Raw genomic sequence first — 22,811 nt, 5'->3', positions numbered from 1 at the left:
ATGTCCTCCTATCTTATTCTCCTTCTTCCATAGTGCTTTACTTATCAGGGGCTTCTTCCCTTTCCATATAAAGTTAATGGTAAGTTTTTCCATCTCTTTGAAGAATGTTGTTGGTATTTAGATCGGGATTGCATTCTATTTGAAAATTGCTTTGGGTAGAATTGTCTTTTTAAAATGTTGAGTCTACCTATACATGAGCATGGTATGTTTTTCCATTTATGTAGATCTGTTTTGGTTTCTTACAGTAGTGTTTTGTAATTTTCTTTGTATAGGTCTTTACATCCCTGGTTAGATTCCTAAGTTTTTTGTTTTTTTTTTAGGGGCTATTATAAATGGTATTATTTTTATGATTTTCTTTTCATCATTCTCTTTATTGGTGTATAGGAATATAACTGATTTTTGTATGTTTTTCTTGTATCCTGCTGCTCTGCTGGATCTTTCTATTAGTTCCAGTAGATTTCTTATGGAGTCTTTTGGATTTTCTATGTATAGTATCATATCATCCACAAATAGGGGCAGTTTAACTCCTTCGTTAACAATTTCAATACCCTTTATTTCTATTTCTTGCCTTATTGCTCTAGCTAGAACTTCCAGCACAGTGTTAAAAAGGAGTGGTGATAAAGGGCATCCTTGTCTTGTTCCTGTTCTCAAGGTGTCATGGACTAAATTGTGTCCCCCCAAAAATATGTGTCAACTTGATTAGGCCATGATTCCCAGTATTGTGTGGTTGTCCTCCAATTTGTGATTGTAATTTTATGTTGAGAGGATTAGGGTGGAATTGTAACAGCAGCCTTACTTAGGTCACCTCCCTGGTCCAAGGTAAAGGGAGTTTCCCTGGAGTGAGGCCTCCACCACCTTTTATCTCTCAAGAGATAAAAAGAAAAGGATCCCTGTGCCTGAGAAGCTCCTCAACCAGGGGAAGATTGAGGACAACAGAGACAGAAAGACTTCCCCTGGAGCCAACACCCTGAATTTGGACTTTTAGCCTACTACTGTGAAGAAATAAATTTCTCTTTGTTAAAGCCATTCACTTGTGGTATTTCTGTTATAGCAGCACTAGATAACAAAAACACAAGGGGAATGTTTTCAGCCTCTCACCATTAAGAATGACGTCTGCTAGTTTTGCATACGTGCCATTTATTATGTTGAAAAATTTCCCTTCAATACCTATTTTATTGCAAGTTTTTATCAGGAATGGTTGTTGCACTTTGTTGAATGCCTTTTGTGCATCAATTGAGATGATCATGTGATTCTTTTCTTCCCTTTTATTTATGTGATGGATAACTTTGATTGATTTTTCTAATGTTGAACCATCCTTACATACCTGGTATGAACCCTCCTTGTTATGGTTTATTATTTTTTTGATGCGATGCTGAATTCTATCAGCTACAACTTTGTTGAGAATTTTTGGATCTATATTCACAAGAGATATTGGTCTGTAATTTTCTTTTTTGTGGTGTCTTTCCTGGTTTTGGTATCAAGGTTACACTGGCTTCATAGAATGAATCTGGCAGTATCACCTCCTTTTCTATGTTCTGAAATAGTTCGAGTAGTACTGGTGTGGGCTATTCTGTGAATGTTGGTAGAATTCTCCAGTGAAGCCATCTGGGCCAGGGTTTTTTCTTTGGGGGGGGGGTACTTTTATTATTATTATTATTACCTTTTCAATCTCTTCTCTTGTTATAGAACTGTTCAGAGTTTCAACAGCATTTTGTATTAGTTTGGGTAGGTAGCGTGTTTCTAGAAATTTGTCTATTTCCTCTAGGTTTTCAAATTTGTTTGAGTATAGTTTTTCATAATACTCTGGTATGATCCTTTTTATTTCAGTTGAGTCTGTTGTAATGTCCCCCATTTCATTTCTTATTTTGTTTATTTGTGTCCTCTTGTGTTTTTCTTTTGTCAATTTTGTTGATCCTTTCAAAGAACCAACTTTTGGTTTTGTTGTTTCTTTCTACTGTTTTTCAGTTCTCTATTTCATTTATTTCTGCTCTGATCTTGATTATTTCCTTTCTTCTGGTGTCTGTGGGCTTCTTTTGCTGTTCTCTTTCTATTTGTTCAAGTTGTATAGCTAATGTTTTAATTTTGTCTTTTCTTTTTAATGTGTTCATCTACTGCTATAAATTGACCTCTGAGCACTGACTTTACTGTGTTCCAAAGGTTTTAGTCTGATGTGTTTTCTTTCTCATTTGATATTAGGAATTTTTTGGTTCCATCTCGGATTTCTTCTATTATCCAGTGGCTTTTAAGCATTAAAAAAAAAAAAAAAAAATTTTTTTTTTTTTTTTTTTTTTTTAAGCATGGTATTATTCAGTTTCCATGTAATTGATATTTTTTTCTTTCTCTTCATGTTGTTAACTTCTACTTTAATGGTGTTGTGGTCAGAGAAGATACTTTGTATTTTCTCAGTGTTTTGGATTTTGTTGACGGTTGCTCTGTGGCCTAAGATGTGCTCTATTCTGGAAAATGTTCCATACTCATTGGAAAAGAATACATACTTTGTAGCTGTTGGGTGGAGTGTTCTATATATGCCTATGAGGTCAAGTTGGCTGATTGTGCCCTTTAGCTCCTCTGTATCTTTGTTGAGTTTCTTTATAGACGTTCTGTCCTTTACCAAAAGTGGTGTATTGAAGTCTCCCGCTGTTATTGTGGAACTGTCAATTTCTCTTTTCAGTGTTGTTAGAGTTTGTTCTTTGTATTTTGGAGCCCTGTCATTGGGTGCGTAGATGTTTGTTTTGGTTAAGTCTTCATGATGGATCATCCCTTTAATCATTATATTGTGCCCTTCTTTGTCTTATTATGGTGGATTTTGATTTAAAGCCCATTTTATCTGAGATTAATATTGACACTCCTGCTCTTTTTTTGTAGTTAATTTGCTTGGTGTATTTTTTTACATCCTTTCACTTTTTAATAAATTTACACCTTTGTTTCTAAGGTGTGTCTCTTGTAGATTACATATTGATGGATCCTATTTTTTTATCCATTCTGTCACTCTCTGTCTCTTTATGGGTGCGTTTAGGCCATTTACATTCAGTGTAATTATTGATAGGTGTGAGTTTATTGCTGTCATTTTTTAGTGCTTTTTTGTGGTGCTGACATTTTCTTTGTTCCTTTTAGTCTCCTGTGCTGAATTCCTTTTTCTTATGGATTTCTTTTTCAATTCTTTTGTTTTTATTGAGACTTCATTTTTCTTCTTTATTTTGATGATTTGGTTTACTAACTTTCTTTGTGGTTACTTTGAAATTTACCCATATCTTCCTAGGTTTGAACCTGCCGGCATCACCTTACCTTCTTCTCTGTTGGAAAGTTCTATACCTCCACCATTTATTCCCTCTCTTATTGTTCTGACATAGTTGTCAGTTATAGATTAACCTCTCTAGTTCCTTGTTGTAATTCTTTTGGCTTCACATAGTCCTCGAGAATTCATTTCCTAGATTGTTATCTGGCTGCTACAATCTTGCATCCTAGCTTCAGGCTGTGGTCTGATGTTGTTTGCTCTCAGACTTAAGGACTCCCTTTAATAATTCTTGTAGTTTTGGATCTGTTTATGTGGAAATGTCCTAAGTTCACCATGATATTTGAATGATATATTATTGTTGGTTGGCAATTTTTTTTTTCCAAGGCTTTATATATGTCATGCCATTGCCTTCTTGCCTGCATGGTTTCTGCAAAATAATCAGAGCTTAGTCTTATTGTTTCTCCTCTGTATGTGACTTTTTGTTTATCTTGAGCTGCTGTCTGAATTTTTTCTTTGTCTTTCATTTTAGCGAATGTGATTATGATATGACTTGCTGATTTTCTTTTGGAGTCTATCCTCTATGGGGTTCATTGAGCTTCTTGAATGGTCAGCTTTTCATCTTTCATATTAGGGAAATTTTCTGTCAGCAATTCTTCAATGATCTTCTCTGTGTTTTCTGTTTCCTCCCCCGTCCTGGAACTCCAATCACTTTTAAAATTTTTTGCTTTTGATTGTGTTGCACATAATTCTCAGAGTTTCTTCATTTTTCTTCATTCTTTTTTCGGACTTTTCTCAGAGTTGTATCTAAGTGTTTGTCTTGAATTTCACTGATCCTGTCTTCGATCATTTCAAACCTGGTCCTCAGCCCATCTACGACACTGTCCATTACTGAAATCTTGTTATTTATCTTTTGGATATCTATTTGTTCTTTCTGTATGATTTGTAGTTGTGAATTTATTTTGGCATTTTGTTCCTGTATTATTTTCCTGAATTATTCCATTTTTTGCCTGTATTTTCCATTAATCTGCCTTTTCCATGAGTTTGTCTATTTTTTCCTCATTTTTGTCTGTTTTTTGCTTTGATTTTTGGATAGCTCTGAATATTAGAGATTTGAATTCCCTATCTGGTAGTTCTAGTGCTTTTTCTTCTACTGGAAAGTCATCTGGTATTTTATTTTGGATGCCTACTGGAAACATCCAGTTCTTTTTTATATATGTTTTGATATTGTCTTCTGTCTTTGGGACATTCAGTACTTATTTTCTTCATTTATTGATTGTGGATCTGTTTGTGTCCTCTTCCTGCTTTTTTCTTTTATCTGGCTATGTCTGAGCAGTTGGGCTCTGCATTCTTTGTTATTTACTCACCTCTGGTAATGATAGTTTTCACCTCATCATCCAATGGGCATGGCCCATCCCTTAGCTATGGTGTAGCAGGGTAGACCCAGCTGAAGAGGAGTGGCTGGGATGGTTTGTTTGTGACATTTAGTAGGGCTGACAGGGCAGGCTGTGAATCAGTGCTGGGCAGGTCCCAATAGGCTGTGCCTGTCCCGCTCAGAGGTCTGATATTCAGTGCGTGGTTCAGGTAGGCAGGAAGGAGGTGGGAGGTTGTGATGTGTGCAGCTTATTTGGGCATGGAAAAGAGGAGAGAGAAGAGAGAGAAACAGGAGCCAAAAACAAACAAGCAAAGAAAAAAAAGAGTGATAAGGGAGATTGCCATTGAAGTGGAGAGATGAGAAACTGAGAAATGTAGGGAAAAAAAGGGAAAAAGAAAAAAAGTAGATAATAATTTAGAAAAAAAGAAAAGCCCTCCAGGTTCCCACTGGTGCAGCTGCAAAAAGAAGAGCCTCCCAGTCTGCGAAATATATCCTGGCTGGGGGGTGGATATAGATGTCACACAGCGCCAGGTATTCATGAGACAGGAAAAGAAGGTAAGTATAGAGAGATGAGGACTGAGAAATGAAGAAAGACAGAAAGGAAAAAAAGAAAAAAGAAATGCCCCCCCAGGGATCTCACCTATACAGCTGCACAGAATGGGTTAGTGGCTCCTAAGCTGTGCAGTGGTGCCTGGCTAGAAGGGGCTCCAAAGCCACGAAAAGAAAAGGAAATCCAACAAATAAACTGAACAAAGCAAAACAAAACAAAGAAAAAGAAAGCCCTGGGGATCCTACCAGAATGTTGTTGTGGGCCGGAAGAGCAGTTCCTAGTCGAGAGGTGCTTCACAGTCTTTCAAGAGAAAGCAAAGACGGCACGTGGAGCCAGGAGTTTGAGAGAAAGGAGGGGAAGCTAGAGAGAGGCATGGAAGAAACCAAAGGAAATGGAAAAAAGTAACATCAGCAACAGACCAAAAAGGCACTAAGAAGCCTGGCCAATGTGACTGGGCTGAATCCAAGTGGCCCAGGATCAAAGCAGTTGCCCCCAGGACAAAAGACTGTGGCCATCAGAAAGTACAGGAGGCCAAAGGGGGAGGGAGAAATGTTGGTTACTGGTGCTTTGTTTCCTGCTGGGAACTTCGTGAAGCTGCTTCCCTGTACTCCCTGTCTGCCAATCTCCAATGTTTGTGGGGTGAATCCAAGTGACATGTATGCTGCACTTTCCAACTGGCTGAGCCAGCACTGCCAGGTGGGGAGCACGGAGGTAGAGCAGAGGGGAGGGGATTGGGGGTAGGAAAGTGTGTATTGCTGATTAGGGGGAGCTCTGTCTCCTGCTAGGAGTTCCTTAAAACTGCTTTCCCATGCTCCTTGTTTACCAATCTCTGACAGGAGTCCAAGATGGTGAATCCATGTTGTGTTAGCTAATAAGTAACTTTCACAGGTACCTCCTTGCTCTCTGTTCTCTGTCAGTTTCTTATTCCATTCAGTGCTTGTTTGAGTTTTTTATCTCTTCATTTGAGACTTTGGGTTCCAGGACTGACATTTGTCTCTATTTTGCTTAGCTTTTTTGGATCTTTGATGTGGCGGGATGGCTTGGTGCTTCTGTCTATTGTGCCATGTTTGCCAGAATCCCAAAAGACCTCTTTAAAGTGTCAAAAAGCAAATATGTCACTTTAAGGACTAAAGCATTTTCAGTCTCCTCAAATAAATGTGAAACCTGTACAGTGAATAAGGAAGACCAAAGAAGAATTGATGATTTTAAACTATGGTCTTGATGAAGAATATTGACTATACCATGGACCGCCAAAAAGACAAGCAAATCTGTCTTGGAGGAAGTACAGCCAGAATGCTCATCAGAAGCGAGAATGGTGGGACTTCATCTCACTTAATTTGTAGGTTATCAGGAGGGACCAGTCCCTGAAGAATGACATCATGCTTGGTAGAATAGTGGTTATGTGAAAAAGAAGACCTTCAGCAAGATGGATTGACATGGTTAGTGGTTGCAACAATGGATTCATTTACAACAATAATTATGAGAATGGTACAGGACCAGGCAGTGTGTCTTTCTATTGTGCATAGGTTCTCTATGAATCGGAACTGCCTCAATGGACTAACAACAACAACAACCAAGCTTTGGGTGGTGCAAAAGGTTAACACTTTTAGCTGCTAACCAAAAGGATGGAGGTTTGAGTTCACCCTGAGGTATCCTGGAAGAAAGATCTGGCAATCAATCTCCTTCTGAAAAATCAGTCATTGAAAATCCTACTATGACACATTGAAAATCTACTATGACACACATGTGATCACCATGAATCAGAATTCAATTGATGGAAATTGGAAAACAAAAATAAAAGAAACTCTAATTGAAATTTTTGAATCGAGTCATATCTTCCATGTGATCACTTTATAAAATTAGTAAGCTAAATATACAAGATGCATAGTCAATTTTAAAAAATTACTAATGGAAGATGCAATATTAGAGAACAAAATACCAACTGTAAATATGTACAAAGCATCAAATTTTTACACAAGAATTGAGATGGATCACTATCTTTTTCTTTCAGTACAACCACAATGTATGGGAGAAAATTACCTTTAAGAACATTCAGGAGGATAGACTGCTCACACCATGACAGGCGTAAGAGACTAAAACAAATTGAGAGGACAATGAATTCACATCTCCATTTCAAATTCTTTTTTTCTTCTCCTAGATCAATCTTTTTAGGTATATTTTTGAGTGCAGAGAGTTGAATTTATTTTAGAGAAGTATACATATATAGCTCAATTCTGTGTGTGTGTGTGTGTGTGTTGTGCTTGCACGTGTGTGTGTTACTTAAATCCTCACAATAACTCTAGTAGGAGGGTTCTGTGTCCCCAGAATAAACCAAATATCAAGAATATTAGGACAAATATTCTAAAAAGAATGAAAAGTTTCAGGCTTTGTGATCAAGGTGCACATTATCTTGTCAAAAAAGCAAAATATAAACACACACACACACAAAATAATGAATGATAAATTTTAGTAATATGGCTAACATTTGTAATAGCAATCAAAGGTGGGAGATACGCCTTCTCACTGCAGTGTATATAAGTTATTTCACAAGATAATTTAGTTGAGTGGGCTTTGAAATGATAGCCAGGATTGTGATCATGATATATAAGGAAAAGACATCACTACCATTTTAATTGAAAGAGCCCTGGTGGTGCAACAATTAAGCACTTGACTGCTAAAAGAAAGCTTGGTGGTTCCACCCCAGGGGCTCAATGGGAAATATACCTGCCAACCTGCTGCTGTAAAGGTCACAGCCTGGAAAATCCTACTCGGCAATTTTACTCTGTCACTTGTGATCGCTATGAGTAGAAATCAACTTGACAACATTGAACAACAAAACGGCAGGTCAATTGAAAGTAAAGACATAAGTGCAGAGGCCCCGGCAACGTGGGGCTGGGAGTGGACAGGGTTGTCCAATGCGGAGGCTTTAATTCATATGAGATTTGCCTTTGTTAGCAGGAGCTCTGAGAAATTATTAAATGATCTGGTTTTCATCTGAATTTCTGTGGAGGCTGGAGGACAGAACCGAAAAGTGCAAGTCTGGAAGGAGTATAAACAGAAGGAATAAAAGAGATAGGAAGGGACAAGAGGAATAAATAATAACTATAATTTCCAGTTAATCATGGCAGAATGAAGAAAAAATGTTCATCTTCACTCCCTGACTAAATTTATCAAAATGTCAGAAAGGAATTTTTAAAAAGTACACTAACAAAGGGAAAAAAATGAAGGAAATGCCAACAATAGACATGAGATATTTAACAATAAAAATAGTAATGTTTCTGCGATATAAATTAATGAGAGGAAAAACTGAATTTCTAGATAAAAAAAGAATGCTGAAACCCAAGCCTACAGAATAGAAATCAAAACAGAGGAAGCAGATTGATTCTTTCTTTTTGGAAAACTCAGAAAAGGTTCACAAATTGGAGGAACTGCGCATTCTTGTGAAAGAGCCCTGGTGCACAATGGTGAAGTGCTCAGCTGCTAACTGAAATGTGGCTGGTTTGAACTCACCAGTAGCTCTGCAGGAGAAAAGAACTGACAATCTGCTCCTGTAAAGGTTACAGTCTAGAAAACCCTATGAGGCAGTTTTACTCTGTCATATAGTGTTGCCATGAGTCAGAATTAACTTAATGGCACACAACAGAAACAACAATGCACTATCATAGGGGGAGTTGTGGCAACGGGTTAAAACAGGAAAATGGGTAGAAAATATCCAAAAGAAACAGAAAGATCCTTAGTTTCTCTCCACTCTGCCACTGGTGACTATATCTCCAGCATAAAATGGAAGTTTACTCTTAGAGTTTGAACCAGAGGAAATCTGTAATAAGGAAAAAGGGAAATTAAACCAAATATAAAGACTGAGTGGTGACATTAGTCTTCTTTTCTTTTGGCTTTAAAGTACTATCTAGGTGTTTACTCCAACTTTTACCCCGAGCAGGTTAACAGAGAAATTGAACAGTCTTATGAGGAAATACTATGAAGAAGAATTAATGCCCTTGAATTGTGGTGTTGGTAGAGCATTGAATGTACCATGGATTGTCAAAAGAATGAAAAAATTTGTCTTGGAAGAAGTACAGCCAGAATACTCCTTAGAAGCAAGGATGGCCAGACTTGTCTCACATACTTTGGACACCTTATCAGGAGGGACCAGTCTTGGAGAAGGACATCATGCTTGGTAAAGTAGAAAGTCAGCGAAAAAGAGGAGGATCCTCAATGATATGGATTGACACAGTGGCTGCAACCGTGGGTTGAAGGATAACAACAATTATGAGGATGGCAGAGAACCTGGCAGTGTTTTGTTCTGCTGTACACAGGGTCGTTATGAGTCAGAATAAACTCAATGGCACCTAACAACAAAAACAACACAACAAAATAAAGACAAGTGAGCCCAGTGAAAAGACAAGATTCCTGCAAAATCACCCAGTAGAAAAGTCCACCACTTGACAAATCTCCCACGTACTTAGAGCTTCAATAATACTTTGAGTGCCTGAATTATAATAGGAAAACTGAGGATCATCTGTCACTTAAAAATGCCTCTAATAGTAAAGATAGAGACCCAGACAAAAACAACAAAAAAGAAGTACTCAATGGAAATAAAGAATAATGCAAGAAGTCATTATCACCAAGTAAAAGATGTTATTTTTTATAGTAACATACTCAAAAAATAAGTTAATGTTGTGGCACACAACAATGAGATGAGACACTTAAACAAAAGTATACCCAGATAATAGAAATTCACTCTTGGAAATCAGTTAAAAATAGTAAAATAGAAAATGTAGTGGGAAGAAATTAACAAATTTTCCAGAACTGATGAACATATATTTCCAGATTGAGGTTTTACCGAGCACCCAGTGTAATATGTTAAAACACATACACACACACCACAGACCAAGTTCATCATAGAAAAATTAAAAAAAAACTACAAATAATGAGAAAATGAAAAAAAAAAAAAATTCCAGAAAAAAATAAATAAATGGAGAGGGAGTGGAGAGGGAAGGAATCAGAGTAGAGAATGGCTTTCTTCACAGCTTTCAAAACTGGAAGAAAATGGGCAGGATTTCACATTTTTAAGAAAACAGATGTAGACGTTAACAAAAAGAATTTCAATAAGGTAGAGAGACATTTTTAACTACAAGACAAATTTTCAAAAGTTTTACTTTTCAGTAAAATTTCATACTTTTTCAGGAACTACTTTGAGGTGTGTTTCATTAAAATAGGGGATTATGCAAAATAGTTGTTGTTAGGTGCTCTCAAGTCAGAGCTCAGTCGAACTCATAGCGACCCTTATACACCACAAGTCAAAACACTGCCAGGTCCTGCACCATCCCCACAATCTTTGTTACTTGAATCCATTTTTGCAGCCACTGTGTCTATCCATCTCATTTAGGGTCTTCCTCTCTTTCACTAACCCTCTACTTTACCAAGCATGATGTCCTTTTCCAGGGACTGGTCCCTCCTGGTAACATGTACATAGCATGTGAGATGAAGTCTCCTTATTCCTGCTTCTAAGGAGTGTTCTGACTGTACTTCTTCCAAGATGAATTTGTTCGTTCTTTTGGCACTCTGTGGTATATTCAACACTCCTTGCCAACACCACAATTCAAAAGCATTAGCTGTTCTATGGTCTTTGGTCTTCCTCTTTCATTTCCCAGCCTTCACATGCACATGAAACATATATATATATATATACAGACACTTGTAGATATAGGTATAGACGTATAGGTACAGGCATAGGTATAGATAGATGTAGATATAGATATGGTTTTGCTTCTCTAGAAAACCTAGCCAAATCAGGCTCTTTCTACCTTTTGGTTACTGCAAATAGTGCTGCAATGAATATTTGTGTACAAGTATCTGTTTGCATTCCTTTTAATTATTTGGGGTATATAACTAGGAGTGGAATTGCTGGATCACATGGGAATTCTATTCTATATTTAATTTTTTGAGGAACTGCCAAACTATTTTTCATGACTGATGTACCATTTTCCAATCCCATCAATAATGTATGAGGGTTCCAATTTCTCTACAACCTCACCAACACCTATTTTCTGTTTTTTAATTGTAGCCATTCTAGTGGTGTAAAGTGATGTCTCATTGTGGTTTTTCTTTAACTAAATTTTATTAAGCTTCAAGTGAACGTTTACAAATCCAATCAGTCTGTCACATATAAGTTTACATATATCTTACTCCGTACTCCCACTTGCTCTCCCCCTCTTGAGTCAGCCCTTTCAGTCTCTCGTTTCATGACAATTTTGCCAGCTTCCCTCTCTCTCTATCCTCCCATCCCCCCTCCAGACAAGAGTTGCCAACACAATCTCAAGTGTCCACCTGATATAATTAGCTCACTCTTCAGCAGCATCTCTCTCCCACCCGCAGACCAGTCCCTTTCATGTCTGATGAGTTGTCTTCGGGGATGGTTCCTGTCCTGTGTCAACAGAAGGTCTGGGGACCATGGCCGCCGGGATTCCTGTAGTCTCAGTCAGATCATTAAGTATGGTCTTTTTATGAGAATTTGGGGTCTGCATCCCACTGATCTCCTGTTCCCTCAGGAGTTCTCTGTTGTGCTCCCTGTCAGGGCAGTCATCGATTGTGGCCGGGCACCAGCTAGTTCTTCTGGTCTCAGGATGATGTAGGTCTCTGGTTCATGTGCCCTTTCTGTCTCTTGGGCTCTTAGTTATCGTGTGACCTTGGTGTTCTTCATTTTCCTTTGCTCCAGGTGGGTTGAGACCAATTGATGCATCTTAGATGGCCGCTTGTTGGCATTTAAGACCCCAGATGCCACATTTCAAAGTGGGATGCAGAATGTTTTCCTAATAGAATTATTTTGCCAATTGACTTAGAAGTCCCCTCAAACCATGGTCCCCAGACCCCCACCCTTGCTCCGCTGACCTTTGAAGCATTCATTTTATTCCGGAAACTTCTTTGCTTTTGACCCAGTCCAATTGAGCTGACCTTCTATGTATTGAGTGTTGTCTTTCCCTTCACCTAAAGCAGTTCTTATCTACTGATTAATCAATAAAAAACCCTCTCCCTCCCTCCCTCCCCCCCTCGTAACCACAAAAGTATGTGTTCTTCTCAGTTTTTACTATTTCTCAAGATCTTGTAAGAGTGCTCTTATACAATATTTGTCCTTTTGCCTCTGACTCATTTCGTTCAGCATAATGCCTTCCAGGTTCCTCCATGTTATGAAATGTTTCACAGATTCGTCACTGTTCTTTACCGATGCGTAGTATTCCATTGTGTGAATATACCACAATTTATTTACCCATTCATCCATTGATGGGCACCTTGGTTGCTTCCAGCTTTTTGCTATTGTAAACAGAGCTGCAATAAACATGGGTGTGCATATATCTGTTTGTGTGAAGGCTCTTGTTTCTCTAGGGTCTATTCCGAGGAGTGGGATTTCTGGGTTGTATGGTAGTTCTATTTCTAACTGCTTAAGATAATGCCAGATAGATTTCCAAAGTGGTTGTACCATTTTACACTCAAACCAGCAGTGTATAAGAGTTCCAATCTCTCCGCAGCCTCTCCACCATTTATTATTTTCTGTTTTTTGGATTAATGCCAGCCTCGTTGGTGTGACATGGAATCTCATCGTAGTTTTAATTTGCATTTCTCTAATGGCTAATGATCGAGAGCATTTTCTCATGTATCTGTTGGCTGCCTGAATATCTTCTTTAGTGAAATGTGTGTTCATATCCTTGCCCACTTCTTGATTGGGTTGTTTGTCTTTTTGTGGTTGAGTTTTGACAGAATCATGTAGATTTTAGAGATCAGGCGCTGGTCGGAGATGTCATAGCTGAAAATTCTTTCCCAGTCTGTAGGTGGTCTTTTTACTCTTTTGGTGAAGTCTTTAGATGGGCATAGGTGTTTGATTTTTAGGCACTCCCAGTTATCTGGTTTCTCTTCATCATTTTTGGTAATGTTTTGTATTCTGTTTATGCCTTGTATTAGGGCTCCTAATGTTGTCCCTATTTTTTCTTCCATGATCTTTATCGTTTTAGTCTTTATGTGTAGGTCTTTGATCCACTTGGAGTTAATTTTTGTGCATGGTGTGAGGTATGGGTCCTGCTTCATTTTTTTGCAAATGGATATCCAGTTATGCCAGCACCATTTGTTAAAAAGACTATCTTTTCCCCAATTAACTGACACTGGTCCTTTGTCAAATATCAGCTGCTCATACGTGGTTGGATTTACATCTAGGTTCTCAATTCTGTTCCATTGGCCTATGTGCCTGCTGTTGTACCAGTAACAGGCTGTTTTGACTACTGTGGCTGTATAATAGGTTCTGAAATCAGGTAGAGTGAGGTCTCCCACTTTCTTCTTCTTTTTCAGTAGTGCTTTGCTTATCCGGGGCTTCTTTCCCTTCCATATGAAATTGGTGATTTGTTTCTCTATCCCCTTAAAATATGACATTGGAATTTGGATCGGAAGTGCGTTATATGTATAGATGGCTTTTGGTAGAATAGACATTTTTACTATGTTAAGTCTTCCTATCCATGAGCAAGGTATGTTTTTCCACTTAAGTATGTCCTTTTGAATTTCTTGTAGTAGAGCTTTGTAGTTTTCTTTGTATATGTCTTTTACATCCTTGGTAAGATTTATTCCTAAGTAATTTATCTTCTTGGGGGCTACTGTGAATGGTATTGATTTGGTTATTTCCTCTTCGGTGTTCTTTTTGTTGATGTAGAGGAATCCAAGTGATTTTTGTATGTTTATTTTATTACCTGAGACTCTGCCAAACTCTTCTATTAGTTTCAGTAGTTTTCTGGAGGATTCCTTAGGGTTTTCTGTGTATAAGATCATGTCATCTGCAAATAGTGATAACTTTACTTCCTCCTTGCCAATCCGGATACCTTTTATTTCTTTGTGTAGCCTAATTGCCCTGGCTAGGAGTTCAAGCACGATGTTGAATAAGAGCGGTGATAAAGGGCATCCTTGTCTGGTTCCCGTTCTCAAGGGAAATGCTTTCAGGTTCTCTCCATTTAGAGTGATGTTGGCTGTTGGCTTTGCATAGATGCCCTTTATTATGTTGAGGAATTTTCCTTCAATTCCTATTTTGGTAAGAGTTTTTATCATAAATGGGTGTTGGACTTTGTCAAATGCCTTTTCTGCATCAATTGATAAGATCATGTGCTTTTTGTCTTTTGTTTTATTTATGTGATGGATTACATTAATGGTTTTTCTGATATTAAACCAGCCTTGCATACCTGGTATAAATCCCACTTGATCATGGTGAATTATTTTTTTGATGTGTTGTTGGATTCTATTGGCTAGAATTTTATTGAGGATTTTTGCATCAATGATCATGAGGGATATAGGTCTATAATTTTCTTTTTTTGTAATGTCTTTACCTGGTTTTGGTATCAGGGAGATGGTGGCTTCATAGAATGAGTTGGGTAGTATTCCGTCATTTTCTATGCTTTGAAATACCTTCAGTAGTAGTGGGGTTAACTCTTCTCTGAAAGTTTGGTAGAACTCTGCAGTGAAGCTGTCTGGGCCAGGGCTTTTTTTTGTTGGAAGTTTTTTGATTACCATCTCAATCTCTTTTTTTGTTATGGGTCTATTTAGTTGTTCTACTTCTGAATGTGTTAGTTTAGGTAGGTAGTGTTTTTCCAGGAATTCATCCATTTCTTCTAGGTTTTCAAATTTGTTAGAGTACAATTTTTCGTAGTAATCTGAAATGATTCTTTTAATTTCATTTGGTTCTGTTGTGATGTGGTCCTTCTCGTTTCTTATTCGGGTTATTTGTTTCCTTTCCTGTATTTCTTTAGTCAGTCTGACCAATGGTTTATCAATTTTGTTAATTTTTCAAAGAACCAGCTTTTGGCTTTGTTAATTCTTTCAATTGTTTTTCTGTTCTCTAATTCATTTAGTTGAGCTCTAATTTTTATTATTTGTTTTCGTCTGGTGCCTGATGGATTCTTTTGTTGCTCACTTTCTATTTGTTCAAGTTGTAGGGACAGTTCTCTGATTTTGGCTCTTTCTTCTTTTTGTATGTGTGCATTTATCGATATAAATTGGCCTCTGAGCACTGCTTTTGCTGTGTCCCAGAGGTTTTGATAGGAAGTATTTTCATTCTCATTGCTTTCTATGAATTTCCTTATTCCCTCCTTGATGTCTTCTATAACCCAGTCTTTTTTCAGGAGGGTATTGTTCATTTTCCAAGTATTTGATTTCTTTCCCTAGTTTTTCTGTTATTGATCTCTAGTTTTATTGCCTTGTGGTCTGAGAAGATGCTTTGTAATATTTCGATGTTTTGGACTCTGCAAAGGTTTGTTTTATGACCTAATATGTGGTCTATTCTAGAGAATGTCCCATGTGTGCTAGAAAAAAAAGTATACTTTGCAGCAGTTGGGTGGAGAGTTCTGTATAAGTCAATGAGGTCAAGTTGGTTGATTGTTGTAATTAGGTCTTCCGTGTCTCTATTGAGCTTCTTACTGGATGTCCTGTCCTTCTCCGAAAGTGGTGTGTTGAAGTCTCCTAGTATAAATGTGGAGGTGTCTATCTCACTTTTCAATTCTGTTAAAATTTGATTTATGTATCTTGCAGCCCTGTCATTGGGTGCATAAATATTTAATATGGTTATGTCTTCCTCATCAATTGTCCCTTTTATCATTATATAGTGTCCTTCTTTATCCTTTGTGGTGGATTTAAGTCTAAAGTCTATTTTGTCAGAAGTTAATATTGCCACTCCTCTTCTTTTTTGCTTATTGTTTGCTTGATATATTTTTTTCCATCCTTTGAGTTTTAGTTTGTTTGTGTCTCTAAGTCTAAGGTGTATCTCTTGTAGGCAGCATATAGATGGATCGTGTTTCTTTATCCAGTCCGTGACTCTCTGTCTCTTTATTGGTGCATTTAGTCCATTTACATTCAGGGTTATTATAGATAAATAAGTTTTTAGTGCTGTCATTTTGATGCCTTTTCATGTGTGTTGTTGGCAATTTCATTTTTCCACATACTTTTTTGTGCTGAGGTGTTTTTCTTAGTAAATTGTGAGATCCTCATTTTCATAGTGTTTGGCTTTATGTTAGTTGAGTAATTACGTTTTTCTTGGCTTTTATCTTGAGTTATGGAGTTGTGATACCTTTTTGTGGTTACCTCTATTATTTACCCCTATTTTTCTAAGTAAAAACCTAGCTTGTATCGTTCTATATTGCCTTGTATGCCTTTCCATCTGGCAGTTCAATGCCTCCTGTATTTAGTCCCTCTTTTTGATTATTGTGATCTTTTACATATTGACTTCCATGATTCCCTGTTATATGTATTATTTTTTTTTTTTAAGTAATCTTAATTCGTTTGTTTTTGTGATTTCCCTATTTGAGTTGATATCAGGACGTTCTGTTTTGTGACCTTGTGTTGTGCTGGTATCTGATATTATTGGTTTTCTGACCAAACAATATCCTTTAGTATTTCTTGTAGCTTTGGTTTGGTTTTTGCAAATTCTCTAAACTTGTGTTTATCTGTAAATATCTTAATTTCACCTTCATATTTCAGAGAGAGTTTTGCTGGATATATGATCCTTGGCTGGCAGTTTTTCTCCTTCAGTGTTCTGTATATGCCGTCCCATTCCCTTCTTGCCTGCATGGTTTCTGCTGAGTAGTCTGAACTTATTCTTATTGATTCTCCCTTGAAGGAAACCTTTCTTTTCTCCCTGGCTGCTTTTAAAATTTTCTGTTTATCTTTGGTTTTGGTGAGTTTGATGATAATATGTCTTGGTGTTTTTCTTTTTGGATCAATCTTAAATGGGGTTCGATGAGCATCTTGGATAGATATCCTTTCGTCTTTCATGATGTCAGGGAAGTTTTCTGTCAGGAGTTCTTCAACTATTTTCTCTGTGTTTTCTGTCCCCCCTCCCTGTTCTGGGACTCCAATCACCCACAAGTTATCCTTCTTGATAGAGTCCCACATGATTCTTAGGGTTTCTTCATTTTTTTAAATTCTTTTATCTGATTTTTTTTCAGCTATGTTGGTGTTGATTCCCTGGTCCTCCAGATGTCCCAGTCTGCATTCTAATTGCTCGAGTCTGCTCCTCTGACTTCCTATTGCTTTGTCTAATTCTGTAATTTTATTCTTAATCTTTTGGATTTCTGAATGCTGTCTCTCTATGGATTCTTGCAACTTATTAATTTTTCCACTCTGTTCTTGAATAATCTTTTTGAGTTCTTCAACAGTTTTATCAGTGTGTTCCTTGGCTTTTTCTGCAGTTTGCCTTATTTCGTTTGTGATGTCTTGAAGCATTCTGTAAATTAGTTTTTTATATTCTGTATCTGATAATTCCAGGATTGTATCTTCATTTGGGAAAGATTTTGATTCTTTTGTTTGGGGGGCTGGAGAAGCTGTCATGGTCTGCTTCTTTATGTGGTTTGATATGGATTGTTGTCTCCGAGCCATCACTGGGAAAGTAGTTTTTCCAGAAAATCCACTAAAAAAAAATGCAGTCAGATCCCTATCAGAGTTCTCCTTCTGGCTCAGGCTATTCGGATGGGGAGGGTGGGGGAGGGATCAGAGAGATAGGAGGGTAGCACCTCAGAATATAGGCAGAGTTGCTTGTCTTCCTTGGAATGACTATTATATCTGAGATTCCCGGCGGGGGGGGTTGCCTATGTGTGCTGGCTGTGAGGAGATTGCCCCCGGGGGGTCTGGCCCGCTGAAGTCACCGTCAGATCCTCCGCTGCCAGCCCCACGCCCAACTTCAAGGTTCCCCTGCTGGGACGGTGCACTCTCCACTCCAAAATCAGTCTCTGCCTCCCAGGGACTTCTCCTTCCACCAGCCGCGTCGCCGTGCCGCTCCCGCGAACCCGCTGGGTCCCCTCCCGGGGTTAGTTCAGGTGAGTGGAGCAGCTCCCCATGCTTGTGCCGTGACCACGTGTCCCGGCTGGGACGCTGCTCTCCCTGCTCCGAGACCAGTCGCTGCCTCCCGGGGACTTCTCCCACCAGCTGCGTTGCCACGCCGCCTACACGAACCGGCTGGGCCCCCTCCCGGGGTTAGTTCAGGGGAGTGGAGCAGCTCTCCGTGCTTATGCCATGCCTGCGCCCAGTCAAAATTCCGGCGGGACGTTTCCCCGGCTGGGAAGCTGCTCTCCCCTCTCCAAGACCAGCACTGCCTCCTGGGGACTTCTCCCACCGGCTGCGTCGCCACGCAGCCCACGCGAACCGGCTGGGTCCCCTCCCGGAGTGAGTTCAGGGGGTAGGGCTGGGCCCCTTGTTTGTGCCGTCTGCTTCCCTGGGCTCTGCCCCAAATTGGGCGCAGAAGGTTACCTGACTGGTACGCTGGCTCCAGGCTCTGAAAACATTTGCTGCTTCCCCGTATTTGTTCATTCTCCGTCTCTAAATATGTGTTTGTTGTTCAGAGTTCGTAGATTGTTATGTATGTGATCGATTCACTTGTTTTTCCGAGTCTTTGTTGCAAGAGGGATCCGAGGTAGTGTCTACCTAGTCCGCCATCTTGGCCCCGCCTACCTCATTGTGGTTTTAATTTGCATGTCCTTTAGTGACTAATGTGTTGGAGGAAGCCTCATGAACAACCTGCGTTACGAAGATGACACAACCTTGATTGCTGAAAGTGAAAAGGACTTCAAGCACTTACTAATGAAAATCAAAGACCATAGCCTTCAGTATGGATTGCACCTCAACATAAAGAAAACAAAAATCCTCCCAAATGGACCAATGAGCAGCATCATGATAAATGGAGAAAAGATTGAACTTGTCAAGGATTTCCTTTTACTTGGATCCACAATCAACACTCATGGAAGCAGCACTCAAGAAATCAACTGACACATTGCATTGGGCAAGTCTGCTGCAAAAGGCCTCTTTAAAGTGTTGAAAAGTAAAGATGTCACCCTGAAGACGAAGGTGCACCTGACCCAAGCCATGGTATTTTCAATCACGTCATATGCATGTGAAAGCTGGACAATGAATAAGGAAGACAGAAGAAGAATTGATGCCTTTGAATTGTGGTGTTGGCGAAAAATATCGAATATACTATGGATTGCCAAAGGAATAAACAAATGTGTATGGGAAGAAAGTACAGCCAGAATGCTCCTTAGAAGCAAGGATGGTGAGACTGCATCTTACACACTTTGGACATGTTGTCAGAAGGGATCAGTCCCTGGAGAGGGACATCATGCTTGGCAAAGTACAGTGTCAGCGGAAAAGAGGAAGACCCTTAACGAGGTGGCTTGACACACTGGCTGGAACAATGAGCTCAAGCATTACAATGATTCTGAGAATGGTACAGGACAAGACAGTGTTTCATTCTGTTGTGCATAGGGTCCCTATGAGTTGGAACTGACTTGACAGCACCTCACAACAGCAACAACAACGACTAATGACAATTTTTCATGTACTTACCGGTCATTTGCCTTTTTTCTTTGGTGATACGTCTATTCAACTCCATTTTCCATTTTTTTATTGGGTTATATGTGTTTTTGTTGTGAAATTGTAAGATTTTTTTAAAATATATTCTCTATATTAAATCATTATCTGATATACAGTTTCCAAAAATTTACATCTTTTTTTGTTTTGTTTTTGTTGGTACCAATCACTATCACCCCTAATGACCCACTCACAAAATTTTTGCTTCCTATCTTCACGACCCTGTGCTCTACAGGTCTAGAGGTCTTAGTTCCAAAGAAAGGAATGATGTCACCTGGAGACACAACACAGATTCCATTGAACTGGAAGTTCGCCACCTGGCCACTTTGGGCTCCTTGTGCCTCTAGGTCAACAGGCAAAGAAAGGAGTTACCATATTGGCTGGTATGATTGATCCTGGCTACCAAAGGGAAATTGGATTGGTGTTGCATGATGGAGATAAAGAACAGTATGCCTGGAATACAAAAGATTCTTTAGGACATCTCTTAGTACTACTATACCCAGTGATTAAAGTCAATGGAAAACTACAACACCCCAATTCCAACATGACTACTAATGGCACAGACCTTTCAGGAATAAAGGTTTGGGTCACCCCACCGGGCAAAGAGCCACTAATGGCTGAGATACTTTTTGAGGGTAAAGGGAATATGGAATGGGTGGTGAAAGAAGGTAGTTCTAAATACCAGTTATGACCAAGTGACCACTTACAAAAATAAGTACTGTGATTGCAATGAGTACTTCTTACATGTGTGCATCAAATATTTTTGTTTTCTTAACTTATAAAGTATAAGATGTACATTTTTGGTAGTATGCATGTTAGTTCTATCATGTTAGGCACAAGCATAATTTTGTAATTGTCTTTATTTTGAGTCTGTGTATGTTTTGTGGAGATATGCACAGGTGCCAATTTGACAAAGGGTTTACTGTGATGGTTAAAGCTATGTGTTAGCTTGACTGGGCCAGTGGTTTGACAGTTATACATGTAGTTTGACATTTATGTAATGAAGTAGTTTGGCAGTTATGTAATGATATAATCATCCTCCATTATGTGATCTGATGTGAGCAGCCTATCATTTTAAAGGGGAGTTTTCTTCTGGTTGTGGCATGAACCCAATATGTATGGACATTCTGGCAGAGCTTGTTTGCTTGCTCTGGATCCTGCATCCAGCTCATGATCATCTGACATCTTATTCTTGGGACCTGAGCCAGTGGCCTGCTATATTGTCTGCTGATCTTGAGATTCATCAGCCTCCACAGCCTGTGAGCCAGCAGTCTGCTGTCTTACCTGCCGATCTTGGATTTGTCAGTCTCTGCAGTCTGTGAGCCAGCAGCCTGCCATTTTACCTGCTGATCTTGGGTTTGTCAGCCCCTGCATCTATGTGAGCCAGAGAAGCCTCCAGCCTGACACCTGACAATGGACTTAGACTTGCCAGCCTCTACAGCTGTGTGAGCCATTTTCTTGAGACAAATTTCACTCTCTTTCTCTCTCTATGTGTGTGTGTATATATATATATATATATATATATACACACACATATGTGATTAACTGGTTTTGCTACTCTAAAGAACCTAGCCTAAGAAAGCCTCATTCTAGAAATCCAGGGTGGAACTCAGGAGGATACATTTTAAAAGGCTGCTCTGGTCGTTTATTTCAGGGCTTTGAACCAATTTGTTCTGATTTGAACCCCTGCTGAGAATTTGTATTTCCACCCCATATATAGTGAATCAGAATCTACATTTTAGCAAGATCCCCAGGTGATTCTTATATATAATACATTTTGAGAACTATTCCTCTACTAGTGTTTCTTGGCACTGGTCCCTGATCATTGCATTAGCATTGCCTGGAAACTTGTTAGAAATGCAAATTCTCAGCAGAAGTTCAAAGCTGAATGAACAGGTTCAAAACTATGGTTCATCTCCTCAGTTAATTTTGGAGGTCACTGGACTGGGTGACCTGTCATGGCCTTTTTAATATTGAAATTATTTCAAATTCTTTGTTTTACACTTCTTAGATTCTGAATATATATCAATTTTCAAGCTAGACATGAGCAGAACTAGCCTTTTGTAAACTCTCAGATTAGCTAAATTTCCTTTAAGTGTTCCTTTGCTCCTTCTGTCCCCACTCCCATCCCTAGCCCTTTGGACTCAAAGACTCACCTGAGTCTCATTACCGTACTTTCAAGTACACCAAACTTGCTGCTCTCCCCTTTTACCAGAAGCTTTGCCTAGGACAGTTGAACCTGATAGCAGTCATTTACTCTTTAGTGAAAATGCACACTATTTTTCTTCTCTCCTAAAAATATTTACATTTTACGTTCTGTGTCATTGTAGAAAAAAATATTATCTCTCTAGGGAAATGTGAACATTTCATTTACAAAAATAAAATTTAATTTATAACTTCAAGAAATTAGGAAGGGAATTTGTCATGTTGTTGTTTGCCATCAAGAGGACTACAAATCAGACATATATATATATGATTACACACCCTTATGTATATCAGAACAAAATGCTGTCCATTCCTGCACTATCTTTATGGTCATTGGCATGTTTGAGCCCAGTTTTGTGACCTTTTGTTTTTCAGAAAATAGATATAAAGTAGCATTTTACTTTATACTGTGCATGGATCTGGAAGCAGTCATTCAACAAAAACAAGAGGATATTACACGGTTTGAAATTGGAAAACATCTATGGCAGAATTATATCCTTTCATCTTATTGATTCTCTATGTTAAACAAATAATTCAAGTTATTGGGCTATCTGAAGAGGAATGCAGCATCAGGATTGGAGGAAGACTCATTTACAACCCACAATATGCAGATGAAACAACCTCGCTTGCCAAAAATGAAGCCTACTTGAAGTAAAAAAAATTACTTACTGATAAATGTCAAAGACTGCAGTCTTCAGTGTGGATTACAACTGATTATAACGAACATGAAAATCCTCACAACTGGGCCCATAAACAATATCATGTCAAACAGTGAAAAAATGGAAGATGCCAAGAATTTAATTATACTTGGATCAACAATTAACACCTGAGGAAGGAATGGTGAAGAAATTAAACAACAAATTACATTGGGCAAATCTGTGGCAAAAGACCTCTGTAAAATCTTAAAAATCAAAGATGTCACTTTGATGACTAAAGTGTACCTGACCTAAGCGATGGATTTTCAATTGCTTCATATGTACATAAAAGCTGGACAATTAAAAAAAAAAAGTCATGGCCACCGAACAGAAGAAAAGATGCTCAACATCATTAGCCATCAGAAAGATGCAAATTAA

This window comes from Loxodonta africana, chromosome 6, assembly GCF_030014295.1.
Source record: "Loxodonta africana isolate mLoxAfr1 chromosome 6, mLoxAfr1.hap2, whole genome shotgun sequence".
NCBI lineage: Eukaryota > Metazoa > Chordata > Mammalia > Proboscidea > Elephantidae > Loxodonta > Loxodonta africana.
This window is presented reverse-complemented; position numbering follows the sequence as displayed.